Source organism: Simochromis diagramma, unplaced genomic scaffold (assembly GCF_900408965.1).
Source record: "Simochromis diagramma unplaced genomic scaffold, fSimDia1.1 OVJJ01000753.1, whole genome shotgun sequence".
NCBI lineage: Eukaryota > Metazoa > Chordata > Actinopteri > Cichliformes > Cichlidae > Simochromis > Simochromis diagramma.
The window spans coordinates 20,617,153-20,637,233 of record NW_024387523.1 but is presented as its reverse complement, the minus strand read 5'-3'; the positions used below and the strand labels follow the sequence as shown (position 1 = coordinate 20,637,233).

The window sequence follows — 20,081 nt, the reverse complement described above, 5'->3', positions numbered from 1 at the left end:
CGGCTGTTGTGTCCTTGGGCAAGACACTTCACCTACCGCCTACTGGTGTTGGCCAGAAGGGCCGATGGCGCGATATGGCAGCCTCGCTTCTGTAAGTCTGCCCCAGGGCAGCTGTGGCTACAACTGTAGCTGCCTCCACCAGTGTGTGAATGTGTGTGTGAATGGGTGGATGACTGGGTGTGTAAAGCGCTTTGGGGTCCCTAGGGGGGACTAGTAAAAAGCGCTATACAAATACCATTTACCATTTGTATGTCATTGTATACTACTGTATACAGTAGTACTTGAACTACAAGAGCACTTCTTGCCAAACACAGCAGTATACCAGTGTGAGTAGCTCCATTAAGAATGGGTGAGTTGAAAAATATATTTAGCACACAAAATATATGCATGTATTTTATGTGTCTGGTGTGTAAAGGATTTAAGTCAGGAGTGGGAGAGAAATATGCAAGGCTGGTGCAGGACTGGTACGGTAAATGGATGGAATGGACTGGTTCTTATGTTGCTCTTTTCTACTGTAGCTGAAGTGCTCTATGCAACATTCACCCATTCATACGCATAGGTGCATTTTATCCAACATTCACATACACATGGATGTAGTGAAGGAGGATGACGGCAGATGATTCGGTGTTGTGCCCCCTAGAGGGAACAGCTGAAAGAAGAAGACAGAAAGAGAAAGAAGAAGAGGAGGACTAACTGAGCAGAGGAGACTTCAATTCAAGTCCATGGAGTAACTAAAAAATTGATGTGTTCAGGGTCAATGTTACTTTTTCTTAGATATAGTTCATACTGTAACTAGCTGTAACTACATTCAAACATTTAAAATTGTGATTATCCAATATTAACTATATACTTCATCAAATTACAGGACACATTTTCTCATTATCCCGCAACAGATCTCAGCAGAAAACCTTGCATACACCTCAGCATGATGGCAGCCAATGCAACCTGCCTTTGTGTGGTTTGGCCAGTGCTGAATTATTTATCTAGTCTGAGCAAACACCCTCAGGTGCAAGTTTCCTCGTCTATACTGTGGGTGTTTCTAAGTTATTTATTAACAAAAGTCAGGCTCATCTTTGCCCGAGGTTACCTCAAATGTCACATCCAGGATTCAGACTGTACTTGGAACAAACTAGACAGACCTTTCCTGCACGTGTGGGAAAAAGAAGAAGAAGAAAATGACATACAAGACCACTTGTAATTACCTCTACATTATTCAGGACTTCTATTCAAAGAGGACTAGATCCATTGGATCCATTCTTTCCCTGCCTGCATACATTTCTGTAGAATTCAGAGTGAATTACATGTATCCTAGCACACCGATACTAACACACAATCATCAGGGATTTTTATAAGGCAGGCAAGAACAATCGCAATGAAGGGCTTTGAAACCTAGCATAAGGCTTACACCAGCTATGTGTTGCATTTTCTCTCACTTATGATTCGTCCTCAGAAAACCATGTAGATAGATAACAATTTTAAAAGGAAGTTTTTATGCTTTTCCAGTTCATTTTTAGTAGCATTGTACGATTAAGTTCAAAATAATTCTTCTTTACATTATGCTTCATTCAACAAGTATATTATACTTTGTCAAATTCACTGTCTTAGGAAAACTATTTCAGCTCACTTCCTTCCTTTATGCTAACCTTAGCATAAAGGACCTTAGATAGCCCCCAAAGACATATGGTTTGAATCACACATGAGTGGGGGCTTATGTGCTCACAGCCAGACCCTGTTTGCCTCAGTCACACAAACCTAGAGACTGGTTGGTGACTGCAAGGCAACCAGTGGTCGCTAGGGAAAAATGAACATTGCCTGACTGATAATGAGTGGTTATTGACAGTCATGTGAGCCAAGACACCAATCAGCGGCTCCCTGGTAACCATTCACTGCTGCACCAAAAACCTCATCGCAGTTGTTTTGGTCACAAGCAGCTTGCCACAGTCACCTGTAGTTTGTATGGAAGGCACATTTCTGCAACCAATTTCATCCAGTGACAACCAGCAACCACATGCCAACAGGTCATGGAATACTCAATGACATCATGCAGAGACATTTTGGTTGTTTAGAGCAGTTTAACGCCAGAGATTCTGGCTTAGAGGAGTTACTTCTACACACATCAGCCTAAAAATGTGTCCTTGTTTAAAATGAAGCCAAAATTATAACCGCATATGACAGAAGATATGAAAAAGAATAACAAGCATCTTTTGAGGAGCTTGTTACTTGTCTCTAAGGTCTATTAATTACAAACAAATGGAATGACGTGTGAGAGGGAGTCCCACTTGCTTGCCATCATCCATTGAGCAAGCACAGCTAAAAGAAGTTCAATCAGCAGCTAGCAGCTACAAACATGTGTTTCTGTCAAGTGCTGATAGAGACATGACTGCACTTTTGTGGATGATGTTCCTCATCTGCTAGATGTTGTAATATGCAGATGTTTGGTTAAAATTGCCTGTTTTAGAGTGTTGCTAAACCGTGCAGCCACTAATTGCAACTTTTACCACAATACAATTGAATGCATTTTAAAGGGTTTTATGCATGCAGCCAGTGAAACTAGGTAATCCTTCGGCTTATTACAAAACTATTAAATTCCTTTTGCAATCTGAAACAAGAAAAAGAAATTCTACAGCAGCACTTAACAGCAGACAAGACATTTCTTAGGCCTGTCTTACTGGTGGCATGATGATGTTTTGCTGTAAACCTGTGAGGCAGACGCCAACAGACTCTACCTCACATAGAAAGTTCAGAACAAAAATGAAATCATTAGCAGTCTTTCTTCCTGCTTTTATTAGTCTATCACTCTCTACTTTGAGAAACGAAACGATGACTTTTAGTTCTCTAGTCACCTGCAAATCAACCAAACATCCATCAGGTAGCATGGAGGCTAACTTAAACTTCCTGCTTACCCCCAACCAATCATAGCAGAGAGCTGTCCCTCCCTGAGCCTGGTTCTGACAGTTTTCCTTTCCACTGTCGCCAAGTGCTAGTTCATATGGGGCCATTTGATTGTTGTGGTTTTAATATAAAGTAAATATTAGTCCTTTATTTATCCAGGTAAAAGATGTCATTTTCAAGAGAGACCTGGCCTTGAGTGCCTTGAGACAACGGTTGCTGTGATTTGAATGAACTTGCAAAAACAGTTTTGATAAAAGTCGTGTCTCCCTCACAGTTTGTTTCTAAGCCTTAAGGTTGAACCACTGCTCTGACAGGAATCAATATGTAAGACTGCGTTCTTCCATTTGCGCAACATCTCTAAAATTAGAAATATCCTGTCTCAGAGTGACGCTGAAAAACTAGTTCATGCATTTATTACTTCCAGGCTGGACGACTGTAATTCATTATTATCAGGATGTCCAAAAAACTCACTGAAAAGCCTTCAGCTAATCCAAAATGCTGCAGCAAGAGTCCTGACAGGGACTAGAAAGAGAGAGCAGATTTCTCCTGTTTTGGCTTCCCTTCATTGGCTTCCTGTTAAATCCAGAATTGAATTCAAAATCCTGCTCCTCACATACAAGGTCTTAAATAATCAGGCCCCATCTTATCTTAATGACCTTGTAGTACCATATCACCCTATTAGAGCGCTTCGCTCTCGCTCTGCAGGCCTACTTGTTGTTCCTAGAGTATTTAAAAGTAGAATGGGAGGGAGAGCCTTCAGCTTTCAGGCCCCTCTTCTGTGGAACCAGCTTCCAGTTTGGATTCGGGAGACAGACACTATCTCTACTTTCAAGATTAGGCTTAAAACTTTCCTTTTTGCTAAAGCATATAGTTAGGGCTGGACCAGGTGACCCTGAATCCTCCCTTAGTTATGCTGCAATAGACGTAGGCTGCCGGGGGATTCCCATGATGCATTGAATTTTTCCTTTCCAGTCACCTTTCTCACTCAGTATGTGTTAATAGACCTCTCTGCATTGAATCATATCTGTTATTAATCTCTGTCTCTCTTCCACAGCATGTCTTTATCCTGTCTTCCTTCTCTCACCCCAACCGGTCGCAGCAGATGGCCCCGCCCCTCCCTGAGCCTGGTTCTGCTGGAGGTTTCTTCCTGTTAAAAGGGAGTTTTTCCTTCCCACCGTCGCCAAAGTGCTTGCTCATAGGGGGTCATATGATTGTTGGGTTTTTCTCTGTATCTATGAAGCGCCTTGAGGCGACTTTTGTTGTGATTTGGCGCTATATAAATAAAATTGAATTGAATTGAACATAAAAAGTATAGTAACGACGAGGCCACCTTTGCTTTGCTTTTTTATTGATAAGAAATCCACAGTCGAGCTCTTTATCCACTGACTGGTTCACCTCTGGATTCTGCTTCATAGAGCACAGTGGCTGTGTCCTGTGAACTAGTTTCTTGTGTTGTCTTTCACTATATCATCATCACCGACAACTCAAATGATAACTTATTAAGCCTCCAGTTTTGTGCACCCCCACCGCCCTTACTTTATTGTTCCCGTTAAAAATTGACTGGTCTGTTTTAACAGCTCTTAAATTACGATAACAAACATTTTTCATCACCAAAGGGGGTCGTTAGGGGAACGCCACAGAGGTTGATTAAAACACTCAAAATTTAATAAAAGAGGTGATCTTCACTTTTATATGTTCAAGTTCATAGTGTGGAGGATGTCATAAGGCCCTGAGGCAATCAGATGTAAAACACAATATTTATGAGTGTTTTAAGTTGTAAATCGGGGAGATCTGACCTGATCACGACAGGAAGGGTAAGTTAGTAGAATTTTATTTTTACTGAACCTTTGGAGATAAATATTGGCGCTTTAGTCATAAGCCGTTGTACTGAAAAAATAAAGAGTGTGTTGTAAAGCTCCTTCCATGCCCTTTCATATGATGATTTTTTTTTCAAGATCAACTTTGACCTTGTGAGCTAAGAATGAGGGTAAAGGTCAAATGCTTAGCCAACCTAGGTACTCACGTCTCCCAAGGAATTCAGTACCTAGTATATTATTGTGAAGACATTACAGTTAAAACTAAATTTTACTGATTGTCACATTTGGTGTGACCTTAAGCTCAACCTGATTTTTACCAAAATTAAATCAGCTCAAGCCGGTATTGGTCTCTACCGTGTGTGTTTCTGGGTGTGTCCAGAAACACACATGCATCAAATTAAGGTGGAGGAGAAAAAGCAATGCAATTATTATTCCACAGCCTTTACAACAAAGCACAACACAAATTAAATAACAATTACGACTTCAAAACCAAGACAATAAGGAAAGCTGCTCTTTGCTGCACCACAAATACACCCGCCTTTGAAGATTAGTGGCACTAGGCTTATGTCACTGACTGAAGTCCCACCTTCAAATGGGCACTGTGTTTTATTTAGTCATCTTCAAAAGCGCACATGACACACTAAGTCTATAAATACTGTGTAGCACAATGAAAATGGTTGATAAATTGGAGGGCGCAGACTGGCAGAGTCTGGGACTGGTTTTCTTCATGTAATTACCAAGAGACAGATGGTCACATCCAAATCTACACTTCAAATGGTAATACGGAAAGAAATGCATTTTAAGGGAAATACAAAATAAACGTTTAGCAATTACAACAGTGAAGAAAGTGTGGTTTTCATATTCATCACGTCCACTGACGTCTGCTGCACTTCTGCAAAACTCGGGTTAAAAAGTGCATTTTTCAAACATCCTTTGTTGGCCTTCAACATATGTAATTTTTGTCTAGTGGCAGTCATGACAACACTTGTCTCATGCGGTGGGTAACATTTGGTCAGTGAGCGATTGTTTAGAGCAAAACTTTGACATTTGAAACTTCACTTGAGATTCAATAGTGTTTGTTCACTGCAGATATAATCATGTTTATATGACCACAAACCAAGAAGAAGCAGCAGGTTTTCTTCAGTCTTTGGCTCCACATGCTAAACAAACTGAAACAACTGCTTAAGTGCTTTCAGTGCACACCTTTGTATTATAACCATTAAAACTGTAGGATTTACATGTTTGCATTACCAACATTACATATCTCAGATTATCAGACTGTATTCATTGTCTAAGTAGAAACACCAGAACAAACTGATCTGCTCTGTGGAGCTTCCAGTTTGAGCTCAAAAAGTCACAAAAATTCTCAAATCACTTACTTCTGACTTGGTTTTAATAAAGAATTAAATAAATCAAAACTCTATAGAGCACAGCTTCAGTTATGCCAACATTTTCAGCAACACTTTAAACATGTAAAACAAAAGTGAATCAAAGTTCGTCTACCGATGCCATGATATTATAAATAATCATATCCGCTAATCATTCTCACGGCTTGGACACCAAATAGTGCCATTATGTCAAAGCTGCTGGCATCTCACTACTGACCGATTACAGGAAAAAAGATACTAACAAATATCAAATCAGGTATTGCTTTATCATTTAAAGAGTCACATGGTTTTTAATATTGATCAGGTTTAAATGTTATTGTATGTAAAATACAGACTGCCCATTAGGTGTAAATAGTCAAAATACAGGCGAATAAATCTATCAAAACAATGTCCTCCTGAGAACTGAGGGGAAAACAGCATCTCTCAACTTTTTGTCCACTAGAGAGAAAATACTGAATAAGCTGGGTCTCAGAGGGATATTAATTAGATTTCAAAACAGTATTATAAAGCATAGAAGACAATGACTAACCTGCTCAAATACATTTTAAACCTGGGTTAACTGCATTCTGGATAACCCTGTCTTTAAAAAAGAGAAAAACTGAAATCCATTGTAAGCAGGGCCACTGCACAGCAATTAAATGTGGAGCCAAGGCTACATCCACCACCTAACCAGACCCAAAATGGTGTTTTCCTAAAGCAGGAGAGCATTAACAAAGAAAGCTCTCCTACTCCCACTCCCACCATCTTCTTCCAGTGATTTGATTGTGGAGTCTTTCAAAGATTACACCATATCTAGAGATTAATCTAGCCTATTACAAAGCTTTTAATAACAAACTGCGTGCTGAGCTGTGGCCACCGTGGAACATCTCTACTCCTAATTCCCAGTCCATTTCACCTCCCTGCTCCCCTCCTTCAATAACAGACAGCTTGGTGTTTATTTCCCAAGGCTGAAAAACGTGGAGATGTGAGATTAGATGGATGTACGGACTGATTTCACCCACATTCCTGTGTGTCAAAGGGGGAGCTGTGAATTGGCCACTCAAACAAATGTTCAAAGGCCATGTGCTTATGGAAGCCAGAGCCACAGAAATAAGCAATTGTATTCATGGCCACGACAAATACCTGCAAATACAGAGGTCTTTTGCTATCATGTGTCTGGGAGCAGGCCTTTGGCACTGGTATTTTTATAAGGTGCAAATATTTTTTTTTGTTTTTGTTTTCTAGCCTGCATCTATTCAGTATTATGATGACTAACAATGAGCTTGACTCCCAGTGACAGCAGAGGCAAGGCAGAGGTGTATCACAGCATGTTTAAAGCACAGAACATAAGGGTACAGTCATGTTCTGCGCTATTTTTTGTGGCTTCGCTGAGCAGTCAGGGTTTAAACAGACCCTACTGATTACACTTTATCTTCATGGTGCTGTGCTTACCGACTGTAATAAAACAAATAACCAATTTTGTCAAAGAAATCTGCATCTGATAAAAGAGATTCATAGAAGCAGGTACTTGTGTCATACGCTGTATTTGTAAAAAGGAAAAAAATAGTGCCTAGCTTTGACGCAGGAGCAGTGTGTATTTTAGTCCAGAACGTTTTTCATCGCTTTGCTCGAGCAGGGATGAAAGGTTGGGAACACAAAGGACAGGGCTGAGAAAGCTGAAGCTGGGATTTGAGTTCAGTCCTCCACGTGGTGTTGGTTTTAAGGTTAGTCAAAGATTGCAGCTTCTGTCTTCACAACTAGCTTGTCCGTCTGTAAACACGAGCTCTTGAGGAAACTGGCTGGATATAAATCTGATATCGATCAGTCTCTGCCGGGCTGACCGATATCAGATATTTATGGACACCTCAGTACTGATTCAAAGAGTTTATTAACTGGGTTAGGGGACCTTCTGGCGTAAAACCAGACTAAAAACAGATCACCCACTGCTAAATTAAACTAAATTGCTAATTGCTAACCACTGCTAAACTAAATTTTTAAATAACAAATTAAATTGTTGGCTAATGATTGGTCTTTTATGTTTACTTGTATGATTAATTTGTGTTATGATAAAGAAGCAGCTGTGAAGCTTTAATTTTGGTGAGTGAAATTCTGATATTTGATATATGATATATACTTGGCAGCCATGAAGTTTATGTACAGCCTTCTAACCAAGCTGGTAAATGAGGCCTCCAGCACTCCATCCATATAATGTCTCAGTTACACTACAAAAAAAAAAAAAAAAAAAAAAAAAGGATGCAAACATTGCGGCTAACAAAAATGAAAAAAAAAAAAAAGTTGGTTGCCCATCCATGTGTACATGATGTCTTTTTTCCACATTCATTGACCAACTGCACATAGTTGCTGCAACAAAGTGCAGCAGCGGTGCACTCTCAACCTCTAAGCAACCACCTTCAATCAGAGCTGATTGCATAGGCTGCCTGGTGGGAGGCAACTTGTCTCCAAACCTCCAAACAATTACTGTCCCACTCAGACTGACTGCAATCACTCTCAGACAGCTTGTAAATAATTGCCTTATAATTAGTAAATGCCGACATTTTGCCAACACACTGCAATCAGTCTCAGTCAACCCACGCAAAGAAGCACAACTTTTCTGCAACAGGCAACTAAACTCAGCTGATTGCCAACTGGTTGCATTTGTTTGCAGTCCTGCAGCAACTATGACACGATATGTGGTGGAAGTTTCTGCCTTACATCTCTGAGATTCTGGATCTCTGAGACTGAATGTAAGTAGTTAATGTCCATTTCAGTGTAAACGATAACCGACCAACAGATGTGCTACTGTTGTTTTATTTTCAGAAATAAATATGAGCAGTAGTTTCAGACTTATTCTTATTTGAACAGCAAACGGCAAAAGCAATTTCACAACCCTTGGAAGATGCTGTTCAACACCCCCCCCAAGAAACAAAAACAAGATTCACTCACAAAAGCATCGACTGGTTTACATTTTTCATGCAGAGAGCTACAGCTGTTCCATAAATGTACATGTGTGCTGTGTTAGACATGAAAAAGCTCTAAACGCAAACAGGCCTTGTTTTACTAAATACCATCTTGTCCACTGGGTGTGACTTCTAACACTTTATTCCTAATTATCAGCATCCTGCAATAAGCTGTGTCAGTGAAGCCCTTTTTAATGGCAGTAATGACACCAGCTTAGGATGAGACGGTCACAGAAAAATGACCCCTTCCTAATTAAATGCTGTGTTGCCTCAGACCAAACGTAGACGATAATCACATTAAAGCATATGGGACTGCTTTCATCTGACCAATGTGAAGAAACGAATCATTTCAGCTGTAAGCTCTGCGAACGCACGCCTCTCTGCTTCAAACACCTCAGCGGTGCAAGAGATTCAAGTCTTCAAAAACAAACACTACCAACAGATTAAACTTTAAAAAATGATTCCAATGACAGCAGTGGCGATGCTGAAGCGTCATAAAATTTTCTGTAATTGCTTCCCGTCAGTAACTATTGCGTTGGTATTAAAGCTATTTAGCGTGTTTGCTGGAGATATTTTGTGTAGTTCTTGTGGTTGCAGCGCTACGCATGCATGTCCTCTCGAGTGACAGGCTGTGATCCTGCTGTGAGGAGTGTGTACAATTTCAAACACGTCCTCCACGGCGTGTTAGAGAAAAGCAAATCGTTTGCAATCGACAATTTCTCCCGAGCCTTTTTGCATATTTCTTTAACAGTGCGCGATTGTGTTCTGTCACTGGGGAGAAGCAGAGAGCGACGAGCGTACCGAGAGCAAGTGTGTGTATGTTTTCACAAAGAGGGTTATTTTTAGCTCACGTGCAAAAGCTTAAGAGTGAAATCCACAGAGGCCTGTGCAGAGGCAGGCGAGAGCAACAGTCTATTTTTAGACTGCGGCTGACTCTTTGTAACCCTTTGTTTGCAGCAGCTGCAGAGGCGGTGATGCTCCATCCATTAGCGTCTCGTTCGATATATGCTGAGCTCCAGCAAAGAGGAATCCTTACAGCCAATTACTGGATGTGGATAGGCAGTGAAGAATGCCTCTGTGCAGACAATATCCTAATGCGCTGGCTGTCATTAAAAGTGAGGATTCGTGTGCTATTACAGGGCTTGACAGTGTTTTCTATTTCTGTTTCAGCTGTTAAACGCCAGCAGCTTTTTTGGGGGCTGGGTGAAGGCATTTTGCCATTATTAGACAGCGCAGTGAAGAGAGGCAACAGGGCATGTGAGTGCAAAGAAGAGAATGACGTGCAATTTAATCCCTCAGTTGGAGTTGAACCAAGGATGCTGCAGTTTGCAAATAATAATACATTACAAGTGTTACTGTAAGAGAACTGGATAATCCCTTGAGGGCGCAGGGCTTAAATGTCACATCAAGGTTAATTAAGTTACTGGAGAAGAAACCGTATGCGAGTCATATAACCGCCATGTCTGCCTGTATGAATAGCAGAGCTCATTTTAATAACCAAATAAAAGATGAAAAATGACTGTGAAACAACTACGAGAGGCTGATAGATGGAGTGGTTCTAGCAGCGCTGTATATAACAACATGTAAAAAGAGATCTCTGTGTTCCAACAGCTTAAGCATCCGCAGACAGCAACAGAGCTAAAACGCCCCCTAGGGAACGTATCGTTTCAGGAAAACGTGAGAGGAGGAAAAAAGAAAATCTCTGTAGACGATGACAAAAAAAAAGAAAAAGACAACAGGTTGTGGAGCAAATATACGTGTCAGTGGTCACATGTTCTTATGCTCTGTCCTTAGCAGATATAAGGTGCTTTTAATAGATGTGAAAGATAATGAGTATGCGTATTTTCTAAATGCTTTTCTAAAAAAGAAAAGAAAAAAATTATGATATAAAAACTGAGCTAGGACTGCTGGGGATGGGATAACTGACTGCAGATGTATTATGTGCTCTACTGCCATAAAAGTAGCACAAGAAGGGGGAAAGGTGGTCACCATGGAAACAAGCTTTGTTTAAAAAGCTCATGCAATGAGGCGTGTCTGCCCTTGTGCGCACCGATCCAGCAGAGCCAAAAGGCACAGCGAATGGGGAGGAGATGGCAAGAAATGAGAAAGTGCTGCAGTGAATGCTAGCCACACGATCGACTACAGCTATTACGGAGCTGCCTCAGCACTGATAATGGTGGACGGCAGTGGGAACTAGTTAGCGCCAGGAGGTTGATTCTGTAATAAGATGTAAACCCCCCAAAGGCCTATTTAAATCTCCAAGGAGACGCAGCTGTCTGCTGATGCAGAGTGGGTGTTGGAAGGTCCGAGAGCAACCTGCTGCTGGCAAGGAAAGAAACACCAGATGACTTTCAAGGCTCGGAGCACGCAAACTACTCAGCCCTCAGAAATGATGCTGATTTTAAAAATATCCACTGACTGATGTGAATACTACTCTCCCATAAGACAACAATAACAAAACCCAACAACATGACCGTATACTGATTGCAGATAATGATCAGAGCTGAGCAGTACAAAAACTGAGGCGTTTTATGAGGAGGAAATATTAAACATTTTTCTGCAGATGATTTTTCTGTGTGATTCCAAAAATAAGTCATTCTAACAAAAATTACTGTGGAGCCAGAAGAAATTTTGATTTCTTAAAATTAAATAGAAACAAAAACTAACATAGCACTAGAGGAACGCGTTGAGGCAAACGTGTGCGTGTGTGTTTGAGTTTACTGAAATCAGCATGGTGCCTCACAGCAAGAAGGTCCTCAGTTTCATTCCACCATGAGGCCGGAGTCTTTCTGTGTGGAGTTTGCATGTTCTCCCCGTGTTTGCGTGGGTTCTCTCCGGGTACTCCGGCTTCCTCCCACCGTCCAAAGACATGCAGCTTAGTGGGGATAGGTTAATTGGAAAGTCTAATTTGCCCATAGGTGTGAATGGTTTTCTGTCTCTGTGTTAGCCCTGCGACAGACTGGCAACCTATCCACGGTGTACCCTGCCTCTCGCTCTAAGACATGGACGGAAGGCATGAAGTCCCAAGGCTGCTCTTAAAATATTTAAATAAATACATAAATAAGAACCGTAATAATCTTAAATGTATCTGATTTAAAGTTGGCTGATTTCCCTTTAAGTCCATCTCCTTTTGCACCTCTGCACTGCTGTAACCACTTGCACTTTAATGCCCAACAGTTTGTCAGTGTGTTAAACGTGAAACATGAAAGACTAGTGAGTAAAGAGAAAACTCAAGAGTACACTTGATTGTTTCCTTGAATGTCCTCTTTCAGACACACTGTCGGGGCTGATTACAGTACACACTTGCACATAAATGTACAAGGACAAAAAGACAATGATTGTGGATTTACTGTTGAGCTCATGCTGCCTCAAGTGTGGATACTCTGGAGTCTTCTGCTGAAAAATGCAGACCCACCACTCATTACCATTGATGATCCATAACATGAAATTTGGATCTTGGTGCCAATGTCCAAGAGAAACAATCAAGATGTACACAAAGGTAAAGGCTTGAAGGGAAACTTGACACGCATAGTGCAGCTTTTAATATCCAGCATTTTTCCTAATATTTGAACCTTTGATTTGTAAACTCAAACCCACCTTCCAATTAGTGTAAGATTTGGGCACAGTGGCCTAAACTGTGGAATGAAAACTATTAAGAAAATCTGGAAGATATTGACGATGAGGTAAGAAGAATCACACGAAAAAGAGATGGTCATGGACCTCCATTCTCCAATGGGTTACCATTCATCCAGATGACAGCTACAGACAGAAGCCTCAGGGCTTCCGTTCTCCATTTCCAATAATTAGATACTGCTCCAACACGTGCATCAAACTCATCCTACACAAAACAATCAGTCACCAAACAAACTGACTGACTTGCAATAAAACCCACGTAATTACAGTGCTTAAGAACTCATCTTGGAAATGAAAATGACTTTTCAGTGTGACATGTTGGACAGTATTTCTTATTTTCTATTCATATTAACAACAATTTGCTTCATCTCATAATTTGCTCTATAGAATCTAAGAAATGTTGTATCCACCTGACAGCACAGAGGATCTCTCATTTTCCTCCTCAAAGACTACAGAGTAAGTGAAGGGCATAGTGCTAATTTACATGTCGTTTATGCAGAGCAGTGACCGTTAGTGTGTCGTCATTTTGGGGGGATTAGCTACCATGCAGTAATCACAGGATGAATTCATTAGTTCATCAAATCCATAATTAAAATAAACGGTGAAAAATACTAAAGAATGAAAGCTACATTTTACAGTGCCATTATTCAAATGGCCATAATTTCTGAGAATTTAAAAGTTTACAAACTGCTTTTGCGTTATATTTTGCAATGACAAATCCATTAATCACATTTAATAATTTATTCCATCAAAATTATCCACACTGACACCACAGAAGATGAATAATGTGCAAAAATGAACAGATTTTTAGCGTTATACCTGCTTATGTTATTAGATAGCTGCTTTGTGAGTTTACAGTATGTGCTAGCAAACTACAAAAGGACACCTACATTTAAAAAAAGGAAAAAGAAAACAGATGTGTCAATTAAAATGTCCTTCCATTAAAATTTCACAGTCACCAACTAGAACTGTGCAGTTTAGCTAGCTTTACAGAGGCTTGTGCCAATTGCAGGACTAGCTATCCTAACTATGTAGGACTCACCAACAAGCTGTACAAGCATCTCACTTTCTATGGAGCTTTTCATAATTTGCCAGAGGTACTTCCAAACCTCTCAAATCTTCAATGATATCAAAAGCAACATATCCACAATTCAGCTTAGCAACATAACTCAGTGAAAGTGAGAGTGAGGCAAGAGCCTTGAAACACTGAAATATGTTCGAGTGTGTCTACAGCAGCATCGGTTCTTAAAGTCGCCGTTTACCCTCTGGAGAATAAGTTCGTTTGAAAAAGAGGACGACAACTACTGGTGCAGAGTGACACTGAAGTTTGAAAGTGACAGACCTGACCTATGTTTGGATCTTGATTGTTTAGCACCTTTAACTGCTGACAGCTGAGAATTTGCTCATAGTTTTACAGACTAAAAAGACAAGAAAAAACAAATAAAATCAATTGGAAAAGGTCAATGATAATTTTCAGTATCCTTCAATTCTTACAAGTTAGAAATTCAGTCTCAAATACCAACGTATAGGTCTGCATTTCAGTAGCAGTAACGGAGCTTGAAATTTGCATTTCACTGTATTCCAGAGCAGCATTCCATTTTCAGCACGATCCTGTAAAATCTCACACTTTGAATAGTTTTGAGAAAGAGCATATTACGCCAGGAAAATCTGCAAAATCTAGGCACAAAAGAAGAAAGGACACACTATCGTTCCTCTGTTCTTCTCTGTTAAAAGCCGAAATGGGAGGAAATAATGGTTTGGATATCACTGTGGTGAGATCGCGTCAGTGTTTTGGAACCTTTTCAGGCTCCCAAACATCAAAGTGAGCATTCGCAGTGTGAGGTACTTCACTTTTCTCCCATTTGCCATTAAAGAAGACCATGAAGAGGATGAAGACCTTGTAAGACACGTCTGTGAATGATGTGAGAAGATGAAAGGAGCACTCAGTCTCTCACCCTCACAGGAAGAGATTACACATGTCACAAACTGAACTTCTCCAACACCGATAAGCTCTGTGTTTTCCTGTGACAGAAACTAAGTTATCGGATGTCATGTATCTGAAAATGCAGAAATGTGTATGAATATGGAAAAAGCTCAGTGTCTAGAAAAGTCTAAAAACTGCATTTCTCCTCTTCACTCAAGGCGGGGTTTTCATGACTTTTTATTTGCGTAGCTTTGAAAAGGCTCATTGTAAACAATTAAAAATCATAGCAGGAAAATACGGATGACTGACAGAGTCATTTCTGCAAACGTCGGATTGAAGCATTAGCTTCAGCAGTCCTGGATGAAGACTCCAGAAAACATCTTGTGCCTGACACCTCATTCATCATAGAACGGGACAGAAATATGAAATGACAGGGCCATCTGATGTTGACAGAGGATGGAGTTGGAAAGACGGTCACAATATGGTTCAGCACAGTGGCCCTGTTTCTCACCGCATGCAAAATTCTACCCCACTCTGCATTAAGCATGCTCTGGGTATGTGAGAAAGGCATTTTCCAAACAAGGAATAGGGGGTGAGTGATGCTGGGGAGGCTATTCTCTGCCTGGAAATAAGTGCATGCTGTGAAAGAATCAGTAGGCTGCTTCTGAACTGATTCCCTGATGAATTCAAATATCAGGCCTCAAGAGAAATATCTATGGGACGGATATGCTGATTGGTGGGGCCTAAGGCGATAGCTGTCTTTAAATGGAATGCCATTCAAAGGAGGAAAAGACGTGCAAGTCTATACATACATCGACACGTGAATGTTCGACGGAAAGCATGAAAAAGTGCTTGGGTAAATGGGGCTGGTGTATAAAGCGCTTTAAGTGCTCCGGCAGAGTAGAAAAGCACTACATACCAGTCTATTTAGCATCAACATTTGCTGCTACTTGATACTTGTTTGCCTCAGTGATTCACTGTCAGATTCTAAAGAGGCAGTGTTTTAAAGCAGTTACAGAGCATTTGACTTCCATTTAAGGTCATATCTTTGGTTTTATGATTGCATCTGTGATGGAAGAAAGTGAGTTCAGCAACTAAAGAAATTACATAGCAGCAACAGATAGCCTGACTTTAAACAGCAGAAGAAAATACAGTAAAACAAAGACTGATACGAGAAAATCAGCATCACAAACCTTAATTCAATAATAGTTATATTTCTGGTTTAAACTTTTCCACCCACCAAGTTTGGGTTGTATAGTTCGCTGTACTCAAAGCGGACCTGTCAGGATTCTCCTTAACTTGTTGACTGGCTTTTTGAAAGCAAGGATGGAACAACTGTAGAGAATTGTCAGCGTTCAGTTGTGGATTCTTTGTGTGCCATGTTTCTCTTTTACATTGTCTCAGTTACAAGTAGTTATGAATAACCACCGAGCACACACATTTGGTGCTTCACACAACCGCTCTGAGGTTTTAGTTGCTTATTTGGGGCGATCGTGGCTCAAGAGTTGGGAGTTCGCCTTGTAATCAGAAGGTTGCCGGTTCGAGCCCCGGCTTGGACAGTCTTGGTTGTTGTGTCCTTGGGCAAGACACTTCACCCGTTGCCTACTGGTGGTGGTCAGAGGGCCCGGTGGCGCCAGTGTCCGGCAGCCTCGCCTCTGTCAGTGCGCCCCAGGGTGGCTGTGGCTACAATGTAGCTTGCCATCACCAGTGTGTGAATGTGTGCGTGAATGGGTGGATGACTGGATATGTAAAGCGCTTTGGGGTCCTTAGGGACTAGTAAAGCGCTATATAAATACAGGCCATTTACCATTTACCATATTTTCAAAGATAACTACACTATCTGAGGGGACCAGGGTCAAATCAATCATTGGTGTATGGATGCATGCATCTTTTATAAGTATAATAATTTCAGTCTAACATGTAAGTTCTACATTTTTTGTTCCACAGAGGGTGGTAAATGGAAAACCAGCATGGAAGTTTGGAACAGAAATCTCTTCCAAGAGACTGAAAAGGGTAAAATTGCATTTTCAATTAAATACATGTATTCAAAATATGGCATTATTCAAGTTAACAATTACTTGCAGAAAACCCCTGACATCAACACCTATAGGCAAATGTAAAATAATTGTTTTGGGTCTGTATAGTAATTGGAGCACCTGGAGAGCCAACAAAGTTCAAACATTGGTCTTTAAAGAAGAAAGAATGATGAAAATAACTATTGGGAAAGCCTTTAAATTGAGACGTAAATGTAACGAAACAGATCCTCCTGTGGTCATAAATGACAGCAAAGGCTTGTTTGGAAGTCTTACCAGGGGAAAGCTTTTTTTTTTTTTCCTTTTTTTGCAATGCCCTTCGGATAAAACCAAACAGCACATCAGCACAGACACTTCATACCAACTACGGATGGTGGTAGCGGGGTGGTGATTTGGGCTTGTTTTGCAGCCTTAGGACACGGGCACCTTACTGTGACTGAGCTGACCATGAACTCCGGTATCATGCAACAGAACAAGGATCTAAGCACAGCAGCAAATCTACAACAGAATGATTGAAAAAGGAAAGGATCAAGTTGCTGCAACGCGCCGGTCAAAGTCCAAACCTCAATTGATTAAAATGCTGTGTGGACTTGCAGATAAACACCCTCAAACCTCAATGAACTGAAGCAATGTTGTAAAGAAGTGTGGGCTAAAATGCCTCCACAATGATGTGATGGATTATCACACAGAAAATAATTACTTGAACTTATTGCTGGTAAAAGTGGTTCTTTAAACAACTGAATCTTTGGGTAAACTTGATCGTTAGCTGGACTGCACACAGCCCTATGAAAACAGTACCCATCAGTGTTACAATGAAAACCCACTACACTGCTGGTATTATAAAAATGTAATTTTCTTTTTCCTTTTAGAAATTTGAAGTTATCTCCTTTTAGACAATAATAGCCCAAAATTGTTGAACTTAACTAGTCATTTCTAACCAGGAAAGATTATTTGAAGAGCCGATTGCTGAGCTGTTTGGCTGTGTCTGAAAAGATCCCTTTCCACCCCCTAATTCGTCTCAGAAAATAACATCCCACCCCTGTAGAGAAGGGCCTATGAGTCACCAAACGGTGTACCTCCGCTCATGACCAAAGATTGCACTGGAGAGAGAGTGCCGACAGGAATCATAATTTGCCACTTTCCAGTGAAATGACAAGCTGAGAGAGACAGACACACAAGCGAGTGAGGCCGAGGTAAGCTGCAGGAGACGCTGATGATTTATGTGCACATGTGCTGGCATGTCTGAGTGGTATGGGTGGGGATGGAAGTAGGAAATTACAATTATTCTCTGACTTAGTAGATTTGTGTGCATTTATATTGTACTTTGTTACACTTTAAATTAATCGAACCATATTACAGAGGGAAGAAACACTTATCTATGCTTAAGGAATCAAAGCGATCTTCTACACCAAGAGAGCCACAGAGCTCTTCGCTGTATGTCTCAACATTGTCAAGGAAACAAAACAACAGCAGCAAAAAAAACACCTTTTAATATGAACAGTGGCTGGGACCACTGGATGGTCATAATTACTGTGACCATTGCAAGAACTTCAAGCTTGTTGCCTTTGAAATGGTTGTTTCAAAGACAGGGAGCGGGTCTGTGGCCACCCGTAGTCGGTTGCCATCCTTAAAGAGGCTTTGATCTGTCAAGATGGTGATAAAATGGCAATAACACAGTCAGTCTGCTATAAGTTTGTGACTGAACAGGGTAAAATAACATTTTTCTGAACTGGTGAAAATTGCAATTCTGTAGCCGTCTGTTTCAAATACACAGAATTTCACCTCAACTAGAAAGTCATATTAGACTACTGTGAAAAAGCACCTCCCCCTTTCTGATGAACCTTTTTTTACATATTTGTCACACTTGTATGTTTTAGATGATCAAAAACATTTTAATGTTAGATGATAATAACCTGAGTAAATACAAAACGTATAATTTTTTTGGAAAGCCAAGTTAAATTTCATTTGGCACACATAGGCCTGATTACTGCTACATGTGTTGAATGAAGAAATCGCTTAAACAGAACCTGTCAGACAAAGTAAAGTAACCTAAAAGATGTCAAAAAGAAACATTGTGGCACAAAAGAAACTCAGGAACAGATATGAAAGAGAAACAAAGTGGTTGACATCTATGAGTCTGGAAAAGGTTATAGCGCCATTTCTAAGGCTTTGGGACTCCAGTGTGTCACGATGAGAGGCTTTATCCACAACTGAAAATGTAGTCAACCTTCCCAGGAGTACCAATTACAAAATTAATCCAAGATCGTACTAATGACTCATCCAGGAGGTCGCAAAAGAACCCAGAACAATATCTCAGCTTTCAGGATGGGGTTTTCAAACATAAGGCCGGGATGGGGGGGGGCTAAAACATGTTGAACTTTTAACTTTTTCTTAATTTTACTGCTTGTCCTTCTACTGAAACTTCCACTAAAAAGTCTTCCTGTTTAGTTTGCTTATTCACTCTCTACAATAGAAATGTCTTTAAAAAAAGTGTGTCCAGAGTAAAATTAAAGGACAGTCTGGGCAATGAGCTCCCAAGCACCTTTTCTGTAGTTTCACACATATGTTTCGTGCAATCGAGTCCCAGATTTCTTTCATTAAACAAAGAAACATTTCTTCATCGTGTAGTAAAAGTAAGACGTGCTGTTGAAATTACATTTCTTTTTCTTATATTGAGAAAATAAGGATTTAAATGCTATTTACACTGAAAGAAAGGAAATTGTTACTAGTTCGGCCCACTTAAACTCAAAGTGTGCCCCCATTGTAAAATAAATAAAACACAGCACCACTACATTAAATAAAAGAGCTTTCCGAGGGAAAATGCACATGTCAAGTTCTGCTTTACCTTTCCTATATTTAAGGATAAGCTATGCAGTTCAATAACAAATAAACACTCAAAGCAATCATCGATTGACGTTATTACCTACACATGTCTCATACTTTCTGGCATAACCGAGGCAGGTTGTAACTGAGCCACATACATCATAATATACAGACGACTTAATGGTACATCCAAGACTTTCTCAGGTTTATATCAGAATCAGAAGTCCAGGCGTAGCGCAACAATATTTTGTAATTACACCTACAAGTCAGTGTGTTTATATATAACAACTCACAAATAGCTGAACAAATCCATTAAAGACATGTTCATACCCACAGATCATGGCCATAAGCAAATACAGCAGCTATAAGAAAGAAGAAAAACAAACACCTATATTAACATTTAAACACTCGCCCTGCAGAGTTCTACTTGTCAAGTAGCTGGAAGGCAGGACGTCAATTCATAACTTTGATTTTTGCTCTAGGCAGTAACTAACAGTGAAGTGAACCAGCTCTGAAAGACCTAAAATATTGCCTGAATGCCTCAGGTGAAAGAAAAGAGCCAAATAAACTTGAGAAATTGTTTTGTTTTGACTCACTGAAAATATCTGTATGTTTGTAAAAGTCAAACCTTCCAC

The 20,081-nt window shown here is 40.3% G+C and overlaps 1 protein-coding gene and 1 long non-coding RNA gene across 5 annotated transcripts in view; both read right to left on the bottom strand.

The window, feature by feature from the left end:
- trappc9 (trafficking protein particle complex subunit 9) overlaps window positions 1-20,081 on the bottom strand; it is a 233,446-nt gene that overhangs the window by 78,777 nt on the left and 134,588 nt on the right. The window lies entirely within an intron of this gene.
- LOC120727267 lies at window positions 15,098-20,079 on the bottom strand. Its single transcript, XR_005694472.1, has 2 exons — window positions 16,405-20,079; window positions 15,098-16,067 (listed from the first exon to the last, which is right to left on the bottom strand). It is a non-coding gene; the product is annotated as an uncharacterized LOC120727267 (long non-coding RNA).